Source organism: Lissotriton vulgaris, chromosome 2_1, assembly GCF_964263255.1.
Source record: "Lissotriton vulgaris chromosome 2_1, aLisVul1.2, whole genome shotgun sequence".
Lineage (NCBI taxonomy): Eukaryota > Metazoa > Chordata > Amphibia > Caudata > Salamandridae > Lissotriton > Lissotriton vulgaris.
In genome coordinates this window covers 1,284,032,673-1,284,038,981 of record NC_141687.1, presented here as the reverse complement: position 1 = coordinate 1,284,038,981, position 6,309 = coordinate 1,284,032,673, and positions in this window count along the sequence as shown.

The following is a 6,309-nucleotide window of genomic DNA, read 5'->3' as shown; positions in this document are numbered from 1 at the left end:
CCTTCGAAAAAAGCTTTGAGTTTCAGTTTTCTGAAAAAACTGGCGAGTTCGCAGTGAAGCTTAAATTTATCAGGTCTGGCTTTTGGAACAAAACCCAGGCCTCTCTCAAGCACCTGTACTTCAGTGGGTGTTAGTACTCTGGTGGAGGGGTTGGTCACTAGGCTTACACCCCGCTTGTTCCTGGTTGTTGGTTGCCGGGGACTAAGAGAGTGCCTCATTCTCCCTACCTCTCCTCATCCGGAACTATCCTCCACTAACAATAGACCCCACCGCAGCCCTTACGAGCAGGATCAAAAACCTTGTCCATCGTGCAGAGGAGGAGGGTCATGTGTCAAAAAACGAGGCGGCATTTCTGACGAATTCTAAATATGTAATTCCTTATTTTTACACACTACCAAAAATGCACAAAAACAGGCTTCCACCTCCTGGGCGCCCCATTGTCTCGGGTATCGGTTCCCTCCTTGAGCCCTTATCCGAATTCTGTGACTACTTCCTGAAACCCTTGGTGCAGTCGACTCCAACTTACCTGAAGGATACAAAAAGTCTCCTACGTCTACTATCTGATGTCACCTTCCCTGAAAACTCAGTCACTCTCGTTACACTGGACGTCGAAAGTCTGTATACCAGCATCCCCCAGGACGATACGATCAGAGTCCTGGGTGAATCACTAGACTCCACCGAATGGGATTTTCAAACTCCGAAAACCTTCATCATTGAATGTGCAACAATTGCCCTGAAAGAGAATTACTTCTCCTTTAAAGACAAACTCTACCTTCAATGCTCAGGTACCAGCATGGGCAGCATTTTTGCTCCAAGCGTGGCGGGGTTGTATGTAGCTGATTTTGAAGCTAGACACATCCTACCCACCTCCCAATCCTTTTCATCTTCAATGCTTCTGTGGAAGCGCTACATAGATGACATTCTGTTACTATGGACTGGGAATGACACTGATCTCGATCTATTTCTCAACTGGATCAACACCCTAGACCGGAATTTGCGGTTCACAAACACCAAGAGTAGGTCTGAGATTGTCTTCCTGGATGTTGAGATTTCTGTGCAAGGAACTGGCCTTGTGACTAAGACACATCACAAGCCTACCGCAAAAAACAACCTCCTCGAGTTCAGTAGCTTCCACCCACGCCCTTTGAAGGAAAACCTCCCCTATGGGCAATTTCTGAGACTTAGGCGCAATTGCACCTCCATCTCGGACTTTAAAGAACAGTCCCTGAGCCTCACTGAGAAATTAAAAGACAGAGGGTATCCGACACCAATCCTGAGCAAAGGTTTCAAGAGAGCGAGGAACCAACCAAGAGAGGCACTACTAGAGGAGAAAGTCAACAACCAGAATACAATACCCCTCACGTGTGTGACAACATACAACAGTTTGTCTAACATGATGAAGAAAACCATCAACAAACATTGGAGTATTCTGACCTCTTTTAGAGAGAATTGGGAGAAACCGCTATTTTCTTTTAAAAGGGGTCGCAGCCTCAAGGACTCTCTGGTGCACACCCGTCCTAAAGAGAAAGTCTTTGAACCCACACCGACAGTCACCAGCTCATGGGGGATGCCCAAAGTTGTAGGGCATTTTCCGTGCTCCAATTGCAGTGTCTGTCATTTGACAGAGGCAACCAAAACCCTTTCACTTGAAGCGGGCAAGGTATGGACCCAAAGGGAACATACTAACTGCAACACCATGAATGTGGTATATTTGATCACGTGCCCGTGCCAGCTACGGTATGTTGGTATGACAACGCGCAGAATAAAACAACGCATCTGCGAACATCGGAGCAATGTCCGATGTAAAAAACTAACTACCAAGCTGAGCCGCCACTTCTTGGACAGCAACCATACTACTAATGACATGAGGTGGACGGTAATCGAGGAAGTGAAGGGCACAACGAACATTACCAGCAGACTTTTTGAAAAGGAGCAGCGTTGGGTGTATCGTCTGGGCACCCATGTCAATGGGCTCAACGATGACATTCCATGGAGCTCAGTATTATCTTGAAAATAGTATTCCTTATACACCTATCACAACCAAACCGGTTTTTTCTGCCTACTTGTAAATAGCCATTATGATTCACTCCATTGACTAGCCTTGCACATACAGATTAGTCCCTACCTATAGGGTATGCTCCCATGTACAATGTATTGCCTCCAATATAGATGTATTTAATTTCATTTATACAGTAATATTGATAGGCAGTATTAGCACTGCGTGTTCAAATGGTTGAATAAACACTTACGCTCCCATGTGCAACCTATTGCTTCCATCACATATTACTTTCCCTTAAATTTATGTACACACCTAAGTTTATGTACACAGTAATAATGGTAAGCATGCTTTGCACTACGTGTTGTAATGCATTTTAATCAACATTAGCGCTACTGCGCTACCCGTCCTTTGGGACCAAGCCGACTCCCAAGCCTCGAACTAACATGCTTGTGAGGGCGTTGAAGTGCCCAAGCCTCGCTTTGAGCGAGACGGGGCAATCCGAGGTGGGCGTGTGCGTTCCTAGCCTCTCTATCGGCTTGACACGCCCACCCGGAAACAGGGCGCACACGCGACCGCTCTGCTTAAAAACAAGTCTACCGGCCCCGTTTTTTCCATCTTCGGGGTCCGGTTTGGAGGTCACAACTAGGTTGACCAGCGGGTCGGAAGCGCTGAGGGCGTGAGTAACGACGACACGCATGCTGCTGCTCCTGCTGTCACCAGAGCTAAGTACCTGTAGAGGCATTGCCAATGTACCATATTTTTTCTTTCCTTAGGATGTGCCAGGTCGCTCCGATCCCCTCCCGAGACCCATGGTGCTAGTAGCGCCCCTTTTGAAAGTGAGACATGTACCTTTTAATACCTATTTGAAGGGGCACAGACCTTTTAGGTCCATTGATCCCTTCATAAGGAGTACACGCAATCGCGTTTTTAAATCCCCCATTTTAATCGTTTTTCTTGTAAATAGCACACCTCTAGCACATCACTTCCCAGAGATATCTGCTATCATCCTCTAGGGGCTATCTGGATGGTGCATAAAATCTATGTTTATTTTGGGAAATACCACTTGAGCCACACTTCATGGAGCACTATGACTACTCAGTAAGGCTCATATTAACAATGTTTATGTTTGTCTTCTGTCTGTCTGTGTGTTTTTCTCACTTTACAGGTGCAGTGACACTCCAAATTTACGGAGTATTTTTTGGAATCGAGTATTTTACTCTTCCACTAATTTTTATGCACTTTTTTCACTTCTTATTTTTCACTTTCACGTCCCCAGGTCAGGGTGGGTGATTAGAGAGCCCATACCGCCGGGGTATAGTCCTGATGAATGCCACGGTAATATACCACCCTTATGGCTGAAACATGTTGACTGGAAGGAATTGAGTATATTCTGTATTTTACCATCCTTGAACCTTGGCATATAAATACAGACACGTAATACTCTTTACTTTGTGCCTCAGGGATCATTTATTAAATATATTTTTTCGATACCCTTTTTTTAGGCACTTTTAATATTTCACTGTAATCAAGAGCACGCCCTCCATACACAAAAACCTGCTCCGCAGTCTTTCTGGCGTCGTAGCACACCGCAGAGGCATTCGGCCTCTGTCGGTGGGGCCCGATGATGAAGCATGACACTGACTAGGTCAGTGTGTGAGGGCTTTCTTTATCACCCAAATCGGATGTGATAATCTAATCTTGTGTTGACTCCTTGAACTGTGGTCTGTATAGTTTACGCTTAGATTGATCAAGTGTTTGATCTGACCTCTCTTTTCTTGTTTTTGTATGCTTTCAACTCCTCAGCTGATCAGCTGTCCATACTGAAACAGTGGACTAACAATAACCTAGAAGTTGGATTTCTATTCACCTGATTCTAGGGCCTATCAAAGGTGCCTAATATAGAACTATCTCACATGCAGATAATGATGTTTCTTTTTACAGGTTCGTATCCTTGGAGTGCATATTATGTCAAATGTTCAATCTATGTGCCTAAAACCCTCCCTGAAACTTATGACTGTGACTTAAACTTTCAATTGTCACCTCTCTTTTTTTTCTTTGAATGGTCCTTGCTGTTGATCCTCTGCCTGTCTTCCCTCTGAGTCATGTGCAAGTTTGCCTTAAACTCAATTATTGTATTTGTGCAAATTGCCCACACCACCTCTAAGCTTGCAACCTGTCCTTCTTGGTAAATCAGACCGTGCAACCTAGCAATACCTAATCTTCTCTAGCTCATCTACTAATCCCACGGCCAGCTGCATGAACTCATATACCTGCCATCTCTAAAGATAATCCTTAACTGATACTCATTTAGACCGACCTCTTTGACAGTGGAGTGGACAGGGAGACATGGAAAGATCTCCTGAAGAGAACTAGACTAAATCCCTTACAAAAATTACTACTGGATTACCCATTTAGCTTGGTTTAGTGCAAAGCACTGCTTGGCATAAAGCACGTCAACACCTTGCTAGGGACAATAAGTGCTATATAAATGTAATTGCAATACAATACTTAATAAACAATCTGTTAACTTTACTTAGTGTCCGATCCTGGTCCTTCCATCCCCTAGCGACTCCTCAGTAGATGGCAGCTGAAGGGCGAAGTGTCAGACAAGGGGTCTGCTCTGTGGTGTCATCTTGGGTTACAGGGTGAATGATCTCACGTTTGCAAATACCACTGATTCTGGTCGCTCACTCTTCCTTTCTTAGTGAGTTGTCACATGTCTTAGACGCACATGGCCTTGACTGCAGTGCACAGAGACCATTCACTGCTGCACACAGGGAAACAAATTGAGGGAACATTGCTTGTGACCTCTTTAATCAATCAATTAATCAATACATTTGTAGAGCGCGCTACTCACCTGTGAGGGTCTCAAGGCCTGAAGGGAGGGTGGGGTGCCATCTATTGCTCGAATAACCAGGTCTTGAGGTGTTTCCTGAAGGTGAGATGGTCCTGGGTCAGTCGTAGGTGTGCGGGGAGGGAGTTCCATGTCTTGGCTGCCAGGTAGGAGAACGATCTTCCTCCGGTGGTGGTTCTGCGAATCCATGGGACGGTGGCGAGGGCGAGGCTAGTGGAGCGGAGCTGGCTGGTGGGGGTGTAAAACGAGAGGCGGTTGTTGAGGTATTCGGGGGTAATGTTGTGGAGCGCTTTGTGTGCGTGGGTGAGCAGCCTGAACGTGATCCTCTTGCTGACGGGGAGCCAGTGCAGGTTTCTCAGGTGGGCGGATATGTGGCTGTGGCGAGGGATGTAGAGGATGGGTCGTGCGGAGGCGTTCTGAATGCGCTGAAGACTTTTCTGAAGTTTGGCTGTGGTTCCTGCGTATAGGGTGTTCCCGTAGTCCAGTCGGCTGGTGACGAGGGCCTGGGTGACCGTCTTTCTGGTTTCGGTGGGGATCCACCGGAAGATCTTTCGGAGCATGCACAGGGTGTTGAAACATGAGGACGAGACTGTGTTGACTTGCTTGGTCATCGTGAGGGAGGAGTCCAGGATGAATCCCAGGTTGCGTGCGTGGTCCGTGGGTGTCGGTGCGGTGCCCAGCGTCGTAGGCACTTACTGATTGGGTGGACCTCAGACCTGGAAGATATTGGAAGCCAATATGGCAGTCAGAGTATTTGCGATCTCGGTGAAAATACTTCTCATACAATTCAAATATTTCCAATGCATCTACTATAAGCCAATGAGACCATACAAAATTAGCACACCCTTTTGCACTCAATGTCAAATTTCGATCGGGACACATTATTACACATGACTTGGGATTTCCTGTATACACATACTTTACAAACAGTGATAGGAATACAAATACTACGTAATCCTGAAAGTGCAATGTTGGGCATACATTTTGACTGGGATGGATCCAAGTAAGACAAAATGCTAATGACAACAGGCTTCCTGATTGCCAAGAAAGATATTGCTCGCTTTTGGAGAGCAAATCAGCCCCCACCTTGGGTGAGACTACTATCTTGCGCAGTCCAGCATTTGCAAACGTAGTTTAACACACAAGGGACAATATAACAATTGGTGCTGACCTGGAGTTTGCATTATACTATGATTGGCATTTATAATGTAGGTCTGTAGGACATACTGGAAAATCTGTGGTTCTTCACTGTATTATAAATCATAGGCAAAATCTACCCTAAAGTACCGTTTTGCTCCATTCAGGCCTACAGGGTCCAGCAAGATACCAAACTGGTATGCACACTGAGATTGAATTTGCATTCCCAAAAAAACCCATCCACATGTTATAGGATTTCTGGATCTGTCTTGTTTCTATTGCTCAGTTTATAATCAGATTCCAAGTCTTTGTTCCAAAG